General features: G+C 49.3%; 1 protein-coding gene across 3 annotated transcripts in view; it reads right to left on the bottom strand.

Annotated features, from left to right (window-relative positions):
* Window positions 1-14,295, bottom strand: part of SLC6A4 (solute carrier family 6 member 4) — a 40,202-nt gene extending 25,907 nt beyond the window's left edge. Inside the window, exon 1 of one of the 3 annotated variants that reach the window (XM_032280991.1) lies at window positions 14,196-14,295. The gene's annotated coding sequence lies outside the window, so the exon portion shown is untranslated. Of the gene's footprint in view, window positions 1-379; window positions 1,072-14,195 lie in introns of those variants that run through there. The other 2 variants (XM_032280988.1, XM_032280990.1) reach the window with 2 other exon arrangements.
* Between the last annotated feature and the right edge of the window lie 936 nt (window positions 14,296-15,231).

The following is a 15,231-nucleotide window of genomic DNA, read 5'->3' as shown; positions in this document are numbered from 1 at the left end:
GAGAAACAATGACAAGCAAAGGCATTTCTGCCCTTCAGTAGGCAGGAGAGTCCTCGCCATCATTTAAGCTGCACACCCAAAGTTACATTTTATGTCAACTACAGATATGATTTTACTTCATCTTTTTCTTGCTTACCTACAGGAGACAGATATGATTTTAAAAGGAAAAAAAGCAAAGGACAAACGTAAAAAGACCACCCTTTGTGGGGCACCCCAGCTCCTTAGCTACAGACTCTGTCACTCATCCTTTAGCACCTGGGAAGGCTGGGGCAGATTTGAGCTGCCTCCGGCTGTGTCCAGACTGTCTGCACATGGCCTTTCTACATTCCCATTATGCATCTGCAAATCTGACCAGGCCTTAAACGGCACTGCTGCTCACCATTCGTTCTTGCCACTTGCCAGCAACTCCTGTGGCTAAGACCCTTGTTATTCTGCAAAGCGGGCAAGCAAGGTTGCCTTGCCTCCAGGAGACCCAGCGAGAAGAGCATGCAGGTTACAGATGCCGGGGTGGCAGATGTCGCCGTCCCCACACACCTCCATCAGGAGGGCCCGGCCGGGGCTGCTGTACCTTCATTTCACTGCCGTGGCCTGGTCGCAGGAAAGTCAACTCAGCTCTGGATTGAGGTCTGAGTCGTCAAACGTGGGGTAGAAATTTGAGCCCTTTTGGACTTTAAACCTATGGCCTGTTATAAAGTTGTAAGCAGAGAAGACTGTTAACTGTTCACTCTGTTTCTTCTGGGCCTGAGCTTTTCAAACTGTTGAAACAGTTTGGGAGTTGAAATATGTTTCTGCCTAGCTGAGAAGACATTGGATCCTTCTAGGAAAGGACAGCCAGGGAGGGACTGCTTATAACTGCACTGATCTGGGGCTAACCTTCCAGGTCCAACAGTTAAGAGGATGGCTAGGAACTGGCTAATAGAAATGGCACAAGGATGTCTCCTACCTATTTAGGGTTTTCGGTGACTGCAACTGAACTACCTACACATGTGAAGTAGACAAAAACATGGTATGTGAAAAATCAGGACACAAAATCATGCTGATGACTACGTCTCTAAATATAAGCAGGATTAGACATGAACACCAGGGACTTTCAGTCACTAGGGTTTTATGTTTGCTGCATTTTTTCTGTAAAGTGGAAAATAAAAATTTTAAAGGGATTGATTGTTGCCAAAAATACCTACAGCGACAAGAGAGAAATCAGCTCCGTGTAGTTAGGGGGTTTGTGTATAAGGGTAGGTAGATGTCATGGGCTGTCCCCCACTGTTTGGGCCCCATGCCACCCACCCCACGCTCAGAGGTGCAGACACCGCTCAGGAGGATGTATATTTCTCACAAGAGCGACCTCCAGAACCTCATCCTGCTCACCATTTATGCTGCTGTCCGGCCTTGGCCTCCCCATGCTTCCCCCTGCCTTGGGCCCCCATAGCAGGCTTGATAGACTTTTAAAATAACTACACATCCTCTTATCCACCATAGTAACCATTTACCAGGCCAGGGATATTATTATTATTTTATTACATGATGAGATGTCAACATATTTAAATATTCAGCTAAATTGAACTTGAACTTGGTGGTCTCTGGTGGTGGTATTTAAGAAGGCCTCTGTACTTCCCTCTGGCTTATATCAATGACGTGTTTTTTACATTAAATGTTGGCAAACTTGAAGGCCAAATGGCAGGGATGAAGAGCTTTTCCATGTGTGGCCAGAGGGCGCCAAGCTCACAGAGCTGCTCTTCCTCCCACTGGCCCCACAATTTTTTTTTTTTTTTTTTTTTTTTTTGTGACAAGGTCTTGCTCTGTCTCCCAGCCTGGAGGGCAGTGGCACAATTTTGGCTCACTGCAACCTCCGCCTTCCTGATTCAAGTGATTCTCGTGCCTCTGAGTAGCTGGGACTACAGGCGTGCTCCACCACGCCCAGCTAATTTTTATATTTTCAGTAGACACGGGGTTTCACTGTGTTGGCCAGGCTGGTCTTGAACTCTTGACCTCATGTGATCCACCTGCCTCAGCCTCCCAAAGTGCTGGGATTACATGTATGAGCCATCGAGCCCAGCCTGACTCCACAATTTTCTGCAAGAACCTCTTCTATTTTCAGTACTGCCACTTTCCTCTCATTTAAATAGAAGCTCCAGTTGCATCACCTAACCTTTCCCTGGCCTCTCTGCCCACGCCCAGAGGGTCTACAGCAGGGAACCAGTCCCTCAGAAGCAATACTTTGGGGAGAAGAAACGCTTAGCTACAGCAGTGAGCAGTTACCCCCCTGCCTCAGGGGCCAAGTGATTCGTTCTGGATTTCATTTACTTTCTTCCTTGAGGCATCCTGCAGAGAGGGTGGAAAATGTGTGCGGGTAGGTAGATTTTTGGGGGGCAATGTGTGTTCTCTGGAGTCCTCAGGGGTTCAGCCCCAAAGGCATCCAATCATGAATTCCTGGCAACCATGGCGAGCAGCTCCTGGAAGAATAATACACTGTTTCTATTTGTGTTCTGGGCCATTACAGAGATCTTGTTTCTGGAAATATCCTCTAGTTCTTTTTAATTTTTTTAGCTTATAAATTTTATATCAACAGGCTGAAATGGCCCCAGTGCGAGAAAACCCAGAGAATCCCTCAGGCAACTCATGACCCGGCTGCCTCTCCCCAGAGACTGTCTCCCTCTGCCCAGCTGTGCTTTCTGGGGTTCTCCTACTGAGCCCCCACCCCTCATAATAGAATCTGGGGTGCAAACAGAAAGTTACAGCCACTCAAGCTACCAAAAGACAGGAGACGCACGTCTCCTTTCCTTAGCCCACTCCGCTGCCTCTGTTAGGTAGAGGAAAACTCCTCCTGGTGACTAATCGGGTCTGCCGGGAGCAGGCGCCAAGTGCCTGGGGCCCTTTCTGCCTTCAGGCTCCTGCCTGTGGAGCCCCAGACTCTCTTCCCAGCTTTCTGATTCTGCAGAGCCCTGGCTGGCTTTTTCTACCGAGACTTGGACATAACATAACAATGGCTGAAAACAAGCTGGCCCAAGAATAGACAAGTGTGAGTTGTTAAGAAGGCTGGTTTCTGAGAATGCCCTCTTCTAAGCTTTCTTCTTTAAAAGATATTTTTATCCCGCTGGGTGGAAAAATTGCAAAGGAGGTCAATATTACAGCTGTGACCTTCTCCAGGCAGCCTTTGAGTTTCCCCATGGCCAGAAAAAGCCCCGGAAGGAAACCTTCCTTTGCACCTTGGATGTGTGCTGTTGTTCCAGGCTGAGCCAGTGACAGGCTGAGGGTGGTGCCACGGACCCCATCTCTGCTGTGGGATGACAGCTCGTCCCCCCAGGTCTCTGCACATGAGGGGTGCGGTTGACCAGCCAATGGATGTGGTTGACTTTCTCTTCACTCTCCCGGAGCTAATTCACTCCATTCCCCTAATCCCTGACCCCAAGTGAAAAAGGGCTGTTTCTATTTAAACTTCTCCTAATCAAATTGCCAATCCTCTTTCCACACCCTCTGTCTCTATAGCCAGGAGCAACCTGTACCTGGCCAAGCATGTAATTAATGATGATTAGTCACAAAGATCCAGCCCTTTGGCGATAGCTGTGACTCTTCATCTACTTGTCCATCAGTGCATTCTAAGCAGAAAGGCATTACAGAACTTTGACTTTGTGCATCAAGATCAAAGTGAGTTCATTTCTCAGGAAACTGAATTTTCTTTTTCAAAACAAACAAAAACAAATGAATTGTGGGTTTAACGCAGAGATAGAGTTAATTACAGGTCATATAGCCAACTGGCAGTTCATAGTCTCTATTCAGAAGGAGGCTGAAGTTCCCAAGGCATCTACCAGGAGTGATGGGAATTACTGAACACTGGCGCCACCCAAAGCAGTAAACATGGAATCTGGCCCTCTCCACGAAGAACGCTCCTTCAGCAAAGACATGCTGTTGGGCCACACATGCTAGTCTCCTCAGAAACAAGGCAGGCAGGCCAGGTGACTCACGCCTATAATACCAGCACTTTGGGAAGCTGAGGCGGGCAGATCACCTGAGGTTAGGAGTTTGAGACCAGCCTGGCCAACATGGTGAAACATTGTCTCTACTAAAAATGTAAAAATCAGCTGGGTGTGATGACGCATGCCTGAAATTCCAGCTACTCGGGAGGCTGAGGCAGGAGAATTGCTTGAACCCAGGAGGTGAAGGTGGCAGTGAGCCAAGATTGAGCCACTGCACTCCAGCCTGGGTGACAAGGGGGAAACTCTGTCTCAAAATAAATAAATAAATACAGAGATTAGCTGGGCATGGTGGTGCCTGTCTGTCATCCCAGCTACTCAGAAGGGTGATGCACGAGAATCGCCTAAACCCAGGAGTCAGAGGTTGCAGTGAGCGGAACTGCACTCCAGCCTGGTCTACGGAGTAAGACTCTGTCTCAAAAAAGAAAAGAAAGAAAGAAACAAGGTGAACACAGTCCTGCCTGCATGGAGTCCACAGGCCAAACCCAAAATCTGAAAAGGAAGACCAACTGCTACTAGGAAAAACACGATGCTTCTGGAGACGCGGTAACAGAGGCTGCCGCTGGCGAGCTGAGACGGCTCACAAGTTTTGCACCACGGCTGCCCCCAGGCTTTACGTCTTTTGCTGCTGTTGTGCAGTTTCTGTCACAGGACCTTGGCTGTGGGCTGATCCTTCCTTGCAGGCTCCACAGTGTAAAATGGGAGCTCACATTTACATCTGCTGAAGGCACTGCTGTGTTCTCAGAGTGTGCAGGGTCATGGGGGCACAGGTCAGAAGCCATGGGCACTCCTGGCTTGCCTTTCCAATGAAGTCAAGAGATTTCATGATAGAAATGAAGAGGGTAGAGAAAATCTGCTTGTTTTTTGGACAAAAAGGGTAGAAATGAACTCCACCATCACAGCCATCTCCTTATCCAAAGGATTCCTTGTATGAGAGTCAGACATTTTAGTTGGGTTTTTTGTTTTGTTTTATTTTGTTTTTAAAGAGGCAGGGTCTTTCTCTGTCATCCAGGCTGGAATGCAGTGGCACGATCAGAGCTCTCTGGAGCCTCAACCTCCTGGGCTCAAGGGATCCTCCCACCTCAGCCTCCCAAGTAGCTGAGATTACAGGCGTGTGCCACCACACGCAGCTAATTTTTTGCATTTTTTGCAGAGACAGGGTTTCACCATGTTGCCCCGGCTGGTCTTGAGCTCCTGGCCTACATGTGATCCTCCTGCCTCGGCCTCCCAAAGTGCTGGGATTACAGGCATGATCCACTGCACCCGGCCTGGTTTAAGTTTTTGGAGAGGAATTCCAGAACGTTCCCTGCCTGGGAGAGGATAGCCCTGGGCTTCTCTCTATACAGAGTATAAAATCTAGAGGATTTGCCCCTTGTGGTGGAGTTAAGATCCCCCCCAGAGGCTGGCCAAAAGGACACTGAATCATTTATTTTGACTTTACTAGAAGGAAATGAATTTGGCATAGACAGACATGAACAGCCCTCCCCCAATGAACATAAACAGCCAAGCCCAGACTAACTTCTTTCCAGAGTCATCCTTCAACAGGTCCTGTGTTCACAACCCATAGCTCTCCTTTCTGCCTCAGATCTGCACTGGAATCCCCGATCCACCACCGACTGGCTGTGTGACTTTGAGTAGGTCACTTAACCTCTCTTAGCGTCCATTTCCCTTTGTGTAAAAGCAGAGTGTTAAAATCACTGCTTCCTGAAGGCTGTCGTGGGAATTAAAGTATGAGAAATGCTTAACTCAGCGTCTAGCCTGGGGAAAGCATCAGTAAACAGCAGCGAGTTATGTCACTAGCGCCTCCACACATCGCAACCCATTCTGCCTTTCTACTTCACATTCTAGTCAGGGAAACAGAGGCCCACAAAACTCAGGACCGAAGTGATCTGTGGCTCCCAGCACAGGCCTCACTAGGTCATGGTTGGTCCTCTCAATCAGTGGCTTGGGGTCACCTGGGAAACAGACACGTGGGCTGCTGTCCCAGAGATTCTAATTCAAGAGATCCACGTGGGTGCTCAGGGATCTGCATTTTCAACAAGCACCACAGGTTACTCAGGGGCCAGCAGGCACCGACAGTGCCATGTGCAACCCCCCCCCGTACCTTCCCTTCCTCTAATCATCCTGCACCCTCCACGGCTGGCATAAGCTTCTATCCGCCTCCTCTCACCACCCCAGCCCAAGATTTGCTCTTTCTACTCAATCCTCATTTGTCACTCACCATTGATTACCAGGCATCCTTAGTTATCCTTTTTTTTTTTTTTGAGATGGAGTCTCGCTCTGTAGCCCAGGCTGGAGTGCAGTAGCGCCATCTCGGCTCACTGCAATCTCCGCCTTCTGGTCCCAGTTCAAGCAATTCTCCTACCTCAGCCTCCCAAATAGCTGGGATTACAGGCACAAACCACCATGCCCAGCTAATTTTTTTATTTTTCAGTAGAGAAGGGATTTCACCATGTTGGCCAGTCTGGTCTTGAACTCTGGACCTCGTGATCCGCCCGCCTCAGCCTCCCAAAGTGCTGGGATTACAGGCTTGAGACACCGTGCCCGGCCAGTTATCTTTTTATGTACATTTGCTTCATGTGCCCCTGGAAGCAGGGCCATGGCTACATGTCCCCGTATCCAGATACTTGCAGACTGGGCCAGGCGTGGTGGCTCACGCCTGTAATCCCAGCACTTTGGGAGGCCAAAGCAGGCAGATCACGAGCTCAGGAGTTCGAGACCAGCCTGACCAACATGGTGAAACCCTGTCTCTACTAAAAATACAAAAATTAGCTGGATGTGGTGGCGTGCGCCTGTAATCCGAGCTATTCGGGAGGCTGAGGCAAGAGAATCGCTTGAACCTGGGAGGCGGAGGTTGTGGTGAGCCAAGAGCACACCATTGCGCTCCAGCCTCAGCAACAGAGCGAGACTCTGTCTCAGAAAAGAAAAAAAGAAAAAAAAAATACTTGCAGACTGGAGCATGCCCTATACAGCTGTGAGCATGCAGGGCTGGTTTCAGCTCTCCTGGGTGAGCAAGGGTGCCAACAGATATGAGCCCCATGTGAGGTCCTGCTCTTTCTCTCCTCCCTGGAGTTAAGTCAGATGGGATCAGGGTCCTATTCTAAAGGGCCCTGCCCCTCCCTGCCACACCCATCATGAAGATGGGCTGTGCATCTTGGAGGCAGAGGAGGAGGGCTGCCTTAACAATCATTTTCATGGACTATGGACTGGAAGAGACTGACGTGCGGAGGATTACAGAGCCCAGGTTGGGCTTTCAGACTTTGAGACAAGTACTGGCAGGCACGGCTGTCAGTGGCCTGGGCTCCAGTGTTCATCTGTGAGCTGGTGGTTTGGAACTTGGCATATATTTCCTACCCACAGAAATAAATGTGATAAACGAAAACTTCTGAAAGGAAAGCTGTCGCACACAGTGTTAAGCGCTACCCGACAGCGTGGGGGTGGGGAGGAGTTTCACAATGAGACTGATCTGAAGTTCTTTATTTTACTCTTCTTTTTGGTTCTTTTTTTTTTTTTTTTTGAGATGGAGTCTCGCTCTTGTTACCCAGGCTGGAGTGCAATGGCGTGATCTCGGCTCACCGCAGCCTCCGTCTCCTGGGTTCAGGCAATTCTCCTGCCTCAGCCTCCTGAGTAGCTGGGATTACAGGCACGTGCCACCATGCCCAGCTAATTTTTTGTATTTTTAGTAAAGACGGGGTTTCACCATGTTGACCAGGATGGTCTCGATCTCTTGACCTCGTGATCCACCCACCTCGGCCTCCCAAAGTGCTGGGATTACAGGCTTGAGCCACCGCACCCGGCTCTTTTTGGTTCTTAAGGAAAACTAAATTTAAGGAAAGAAAACACTTATAAGTGGGAGCTAAATCTTGGGTTCACACAGACATAAAGACAGGAACAATAAACAGTGAAGACTCCAAAGGAGGACAGGGGAGGGCTGAAAACTTCCTATTGGGCTCTATGTTCACTATCCGGGTGAAGGAATCAATAAAAGACCAAACCTCAGTGTCCCACAGTATATCCTGTAATAAACCTGCACATATACCCCCAACTTTAAAATAAAAATAACACTAAAAAAACAATAAAGTAAATACAAAAAAAAAAAAAAAAGAAGAAGAACAAGGAACAGGGAGATTCTTGAACAGATTACACGGAGGTGTTTTTTAGGCACTTTTAAAGTCTTTAGCTTTGTTTGTTTGTTGTTCAATTTTAAAATATATAGCAGAGACGAGGTCTCGCTATGTTGTCCAGGCTGGTCTTGAACTCCTGGACTCGAGAAATCTTCCTGCCTCAGCCTCCCAAAGTGCTGGGATTACAGGCATGAGCCACTGTGCCAGGCCCAAGTTCTTTAGAAGTTGATGACATGAATTGCTTGTGACACTTAATTTCACAACTTACAACTTTTTGCAGAAAACAAAACTGCTTTTACTTTGTTACCGTAGTGTATCTAAATCTGGATGAGTCTGGGAAAGAGACTAGTCCAGATTTAGATACACTACGGTAACAAAGTAAAGACTCGAGAAACTCAAAGCAGGTGATGTGTTAGATTCAGCAGGATTAGGACAGTCACTTACATCTTCTAAACACTCCTTCACTGTTGCAATCAATGCAAATTGTGCAATAAATAGAAATCAAGATAAAACACGAGAACATGTCCAAACACAGCTTTTCTTTTTCCTTTATACACATATATTACTAAGATTACCTTTGTGTAAAGCAGACATGATTGGGCCCACAGAGGGACCCAAGACAGGGAGAAGTGGGAAAAACAGCAAACAGCCCCAGGGACAGGGTGCTATGGAGTATGGGTGGATTTACCTGTGGCAGCTGGGCAAGGTGGATGAGGGAAGTGGGGAGAAAGGGGTCTGAAGTGAAACGACAAGATAAAATGGGAGTGGAGAAGGGAAGCGAGAGGGGGAACTGGCCATTTCTCTGGCTGGGGCATGGAGGGGGAGAAGGAGAGGCAAGGTCAGCTGAGGTGAGGCTGCTGGAGGAGGGGGAGCATCCAGGTGGAGAGGGAGGTTCAGAGGCCACCACCTGCGAACCCCTCTTCAGCCACAAGGTGTTTGCAGTTTGGGTGTTGCTGATCAAAGGTGCCTATACTCTTTGGTTAAAGATTTCTGAGATGTGCTTTACCATGAGTCACACAGTTGGGGACGTTCATGAAAAATCAGTTCATCCTTACACATCATTGTACCAATCTAGTTCTCAGATATGCACGGAGATGAGAGCAAGAAAAACTTTCTGACTTGAGGAGTTTACAGTCTCACAAGGTAACCCTGTAAGCTAAAAAGGACATCCTGAGACAGCGGGGGAAACTGGAATATGAGCTGTAGATGTGGTAATTGTATTGTATCCATGTTCAACTTCCCCAGGGTGAAAATGGGGCTGCGGTTATGTACAAGAAGGTCCTTGTTTGTTGGAAATGTATGTTGAAGTATTCAAGGAAGAAGTATCTGGAGGTCTGCAAACTCTCAAAGGTTCAACTATATATATGAATATATATGTATGGGATAATTATATTAATGATCTTATATGTTATTATATATACACTGCATATACAAAATTAGATAAATGCATAATTAGAGTGGCTTTGTACACAAATTGGCAAAATGTTAACTGGTGAAAATGGACCACATCCTGATTTTTCAGTTGAAATTTTTCAAAAGAAAAAGTAATTCTGCCAGGCGCGGTGGCTCAAGCCTGTAATCCCAGCACTTTGGGAGGCTGAGGCGGGTGGATCACGAGGTCAAGAGATCGAGACCATCCTGGTCAACATGGTGAAACTCCGTCACTACTAAAAATACAAAACATTAGCTGGGCATGGTGGCACATGCCTGTAATCCCAGCTACTCAGGAGGCTGAGGCAGGAGAATTGCCTGAACCCAGGAGTCGGAGGTTGCGGTGAGCCGAGATCGCGCCATTGCCCTCCAGCCTGGGTAACAAGAGCAAAACTCCGTCTCAAAAAAAGAAAAGAAAAAAGAAAAAGTAATTCTAGCCCTCAGCCAGAGCTGGGAAACTTCCAGTCAGCCAAAGCTCCCTGCTGGCCAGAAAAGCCTCTCTCCCTTCTCCCCTCCAGGCTCCTCCCTCCCTGTTCCTTGGGCCAGCTCCTCTCCTCTGAAACAAAGGAAAGGTCCAGCTAATTGGATTTGCCTTTTAAAGACGACATGCTGGTCAGCCACGGTGGCTCCAGCCTGTAATCTCAGCACTTTGGGAGGCTGAGGCAGGTGGATCATGAGGTCAGAAGTTCGAGACCAGCCTGGCCAACACAGTGAAATCCCATCTCTACTAAAAATACAAAAATTAGCTAGGCGTGATGGTGCATGCCTGTAATCCCAGCTACTTGGGAGGCTGAGGCAGGAGAATTGCTTGAACCCGGGAGGTGGAGGTTGCAGCGAGCCGAGATAGTGCCACTGCATCCACTCCTGCCTGGGCAACAGAGCCAGACTCCATCTCAAAAAAACAAACAAAAAAAAGACGACGTGCCCACCATTAGGGAGAGAGGAGAAGAGAGAAAAGTACAAGAGACTCACGTTCTAGGCCTGGCTTTGTCCTCATGACCTGTGGGTGAGCTCAAGCCAGCCACGCACAGAGCTGAGGACCCCTCCCTGGTCCTTCCGGGTCTCCCTCTCTCTAACTCTTGGCCCCTTAGTTAGAATAAAAAGTTCCCTTAGAGAAAACAAATCAGCTTATTTTATTCAACAGTTCAGTAACAAAGGAAATGAAATGCTCTTTTTTCCTGGGATACACACAGAAAGATCACACCAAAACCCAAGACAGCAAAGGCCCACGCACTTGCCCCTCCCGGCCTCCCATCCTGGGGCTCTGGGCTCTCCCGAAGCACACAACAGGCTTGCTGTGTCCCCAGCTTGGCTGAGAAGCACTTGCCCAGATCACCACCTGGCCTGGTCACAACCTCTCCTGTAACCTCTACCCTCCCTACCTCAAAGAATGCCCTGAAGAACTGGACCTCACCATCCCAGGAGACCCGCCACTGCGCTGTCACCGTCAGTGCCTGAAGGCCCTGGGACATTGCCTCTGTGTCTCACATCACTGGGGCGTGTCTCTCCTTTTGCAGTCCAGGGCTTCTGGGGTTAATGGAGGTCCATCCAGTCCTGGGTGCTAAAGAGCCTGGGGTTTAAATCCCATTAACAAATCCCCTTGCTTCAGGGTTGGGATGGAAGCAGGGAGCTGCTGCCAGGTTCCACGGGGGCCAAAGGAAAGAAGAAATAATAACAAGGCAGTCAGACCGCCTTACACCCGCTTTATCACTACTCATTTTGTCACCTCATTAGACACAGGGCTGGGAAAACACTCACTCCCATTTAAAAGCGCGTTGTTGACATTCAATAAACGGGCATTCATCTTCCCAGTCACCCAGAGCGACCAAAAGTCAGGCTGTAGGAAACAGCTTCTGCAGAGACGGTGCCACAGAACAACATTTCTGAATGTGGACCAAAGTCAGCATGGTGAGCTCCACCTGGAAATTCGGGGGCTGTGCTGGCCGACGGTGGAGCCGTGCTCACCCTAGAAGAGCAATTTGCCTCTCTGCTCAGGGAAGATCATTGATGCCAGGTTTCTGTGACAGGCTAGCTTCATCTGTTTTCCACCTGGGTCCCTCCTAGAAAGATGGCAGTTTTCCTTCCTTGGAGTGTCATTTGCCCAGGTAAGCCCAGAAATGAAGCCCCTGTAAGAGCAGGGAAGTCTGCCTCCCTTGCCCCAAGTGCGGAGAAACAGGCGCTTTTATGAGATGTTTTGCTTCATGCCCAGATCTGCTCCGTGGAACACCACAAACCTCAGGCGAGTAGAGGCGGCTGTCCATAGCCCAGGGACTGGACGGGGAAATCGGTGCAGCCCAAATTTGGGCAGCCTGGGGGCCATTTCTACCGCACCACACCCAGGGCATCTTGTAAAGAACATTTGGGCAGCTGGGGAGTGGGGTTATTGGGCCCCTGTTGGTTGGGTGGGGTTAATCTGCAGGCTTAATTTACGTGTGTGCAAAGCTTCCAGAGTGTGCAAAGCATCTGCCTTAGAGTAAAACCCGAGGGGACCCCCAGGAGACCCTGCTTTGAAGGCAATATCTGGGTAGAGAGTACCAGCTCTCAGGCGTTTTTGCACCATCATTTCAACTCCTGCTTTCTTAAAGCGGAGAGGTTAGGGTCACAGTTGCAGGGTGCATTGGAGGGGACGCGGACATCGTGTTAGGCAGGCCTCCCCACAGCCCCTTATTTAGAGCTGATGACTGTGAGGAGCTGACGTGTTATGGGAATAACTAAGGTATTAGGTTACCTTCTCAACAACAACCAAAAATGACTGTATAATTTTTGCTGTGGCTGTCTGGACATCTCTAGAAAAAGTCAAGTCATGACCATATCCTGTTGATTCATGAAGCCAAATTAAAATTAAGCTTCTTCAGGAAGCCCTGGCTTCTATGTTCTCTCCAGTCATACCACTCATTCACAAGTAGGAAGGAGAGGCCCTGCCACATATTGGCTTAATTTCTGGAGTTACCTGTGTTTCTCTTTGGCAGGGGACATCCAGCGTGTCTGGGAAGCAAACCTGCTATAGGAAAGAGCCTGCTCCAGGCTCCTACGCCCCCCTCCAGCCCAGCATCCCCATTCCTCAGGCACCTCACCCATTTGCAACACTCTTCAACATGCCTCTCCAAATTTCATCAAAATGCTCAGACGACTCTACACATTCCCCAAGAGGAATTTCTGAGATCTTTCGGATTCCATTAAAACATCAACATTATTCCCTCTACCCCACTCCTAGTATATATATTTCTTAAACAACGAGATTGAAAACAAATGGATTTGATTATCTGTGCTGGTGGTTACACCTCTGAAAGGTCTTAGATGGATCACCAGAATGTTGAGAGGACTTTTGATTAATTGTGAAGCAGTTTCAATCTGTTCTATAGTGGGAAAAAGAAGGAAAGAAAGAAAAGAGAAAAACCCATGCCCCAAATGGCTTGCTCAGTTTGCACAAACCTAGTAAGAACGTGCTGCCTCTCACCCATGCTGGAAAGGTCACCGCCACCCCAGAGTGTGAGGCAGGAAAACCCAAACCTTCGGGTCTCAGTGGCTTCACACAGAAGCAAATCACGGGACAGAGTCAAAGCTGTGTGCTCCCTATGCTCCTAAAAACCCAACGCTGACGCTGCCCACAGTTCTCTGTTTCATTAAACACAAGTCCCAATGTCGCCTTCTTAAGACAGTTTTCCTATGTCACTGAAAGCAAAACACATTAAATATTTGATCTCATCTTCCTATGATGAGAGTTAGCTAGCAGGCTCATAAATAATCCATTGACCTGGTTCACTTTTCTGGACAAAATTGATTGTAAAAATACATACACAAAGCCTTTGTAATGTCTGATTCAGAAATTCTACCCCTCTTCAAATTCTTTAGAGTCCCAAATGGAAAAAGGACAATTCAACATGGAAAAGCCCCAGTTCAAAAGAAAATTTGCTCCTTAGCCCAAGACCCAAATCCAGTCTTGAGCTCCAGAGAGCTTTTTTTTTTTTGTTCAAAAATAAATCTGAATGTACACAATTTTCAAGCAAATGATGATTATACCATTCAACCACGTAGCACAGTCGCTGGAGTTGGGGTTTCAAATAAATTCTGAATGGCCCGCGAGGTGTCTGAGCGCTCCTCTGCTCTGACAGTTAAGCCGCCCAAGCCACGGAGACTCGGCCCACTTAAGCGCCACTCTGATTTCTCTAGCTATCTGGGCATTTGTGTCAACCAGAGCTCTCCCTTTGCATAAAGCCACCAGCACGCGATGACAGCAAAGTAAAGATCAAACATAAACCATGGGTTGAAACGAAAGCAACTCCTCCCAAAGTACAGGACAGCATTTTGCTCAAGATCCTGTTTAAGGTGTCTTTCGCGGGTCCTCAAGAGGTTGCAAAGCCCCTGTAACAATAGACAAAGGACCCCCCACTCCCGCCCCCCAAGGCCCCCTCGTGCACTCCACGCTCCTCGTCCCTTCCACGCTCCTTGTCCCCCGCCCCACCCTGGCCCGTCCGCTTCAGCTCTGGTTCTTGCGGAGCGTGGAGGGCGCAGGGGTAGGATCCGGTGCCCACCGCTGGGACGCATGCCGGTCCTCGCCTCCTCGCCTCCTCGCCGGGCGGTGGGGCGCAGCGGCTCTCTCTCCCTTTCCCAAGACTGGGAAGAAGTTCTGGAAGAAGCGTGGGTTCGAGGCGGAGAGGAAAAGCTGACCCACCTGCCGGACTGCCGGGCGGAGGCTGGTCCCGGGCTGGGGAGGTGGTCGGGCCTCGCGCCCTCGAGGCACCGGGAGGCGCTGGCTGTGCGGAGGGGCGCCGGCGCTGCTGTATTTGTACCCGCGGCCCCTCACATGGTCCGATCTCTAGATAGCCGCCGCCAAAGAGCTCTTGAAGAATTTTTGCGTCACTTTGAGGCGAATAAACTTAATGCTTCCCCGCGGCCGCGGCTCGGCGCTCCCGCTGGATGGGGGTGCGCTCGCCCGGGAGGGGCCGCGCTGCGGGGCGGGGTGCGCGCCCGATCCCAGCGCGGGGAGGGGAGGGACCCCCGACACCCACAAGCTCTCAGGGAGGAGCGGAGCGCGGAGCATTCGGAAGGGCAGGGCCAGTAAGGAATCCTGACTTTCCTGCTCTTTAACTTTGAGGGAAGGGGGAGGCTGTAAAAAGGGGCGGGTATGCTCCTCCCCTGCCGGCACCCCTCCTGGACCGCTTGTAGGGTTCTGCTTGTGGCGCTTCCTCCCAGCCATCTCTCTTGACCCCCGACACCTCCCCATCGTCCCCATCCCGAAACCTGCTCTCTTTTTCTTCCTGGGACGTAGCAACACGTGGTACCCACGGGTTTCTCTGACTGCCCCGCTGGGATGTGAGCTCGGCGTAGAGGCCCTTGTCTAATTCCTCTCCGTCCCCAGAGCCTCACAATAAAGACTTACAGAATGAAGGAATGAAGAACTGGTTCTCATTTTTTAACCAGCTACATTTCAAAACAGCGTCAAAACAGAGCACAGTGCTTTGGGAGGCTGAGGTGAGAGGATCGCTTGAGCCCAGGAGTTCAAGACCAGCCTGGGCAACACAGGCTCTAGATTTTTTTAAAATCCTATCTCTAGATTTTTTTTTTTTTTAATTAGCCAGGTGTGGTTGCCCGCGCTGTAGTCCCAGCTACTACTCAGGAGGCTGAGGTGGGAGGATCAGCTGAGCCCGGGAGGTCGAGGCTGCAGTGAGCCATGGCACTCCAGCCTGAGTGACAGTTTGAATTATCTG

Source organism: Sapajus apella, unplaced genomic scaffold (genome assembly GCF_009761245.1).
Source record: "Sapajus apella isolate SASKATOON/1434 unplaced genomic scaffold, GSC_monkey_1.0 scaffold12, whole genome shotgun sequence".
Classification (NCBI taxonomy): domain Eukaryota; kingdom Metazoa; phylum Chordata; class Mammalia; order Primates; family Cebidae; genus Sapajus; species Sapajus apella.
Note: the sequence above shows the minus strand (reverse complement) of the source record. Positions and strands in the feature narration are given on the sequence as shown.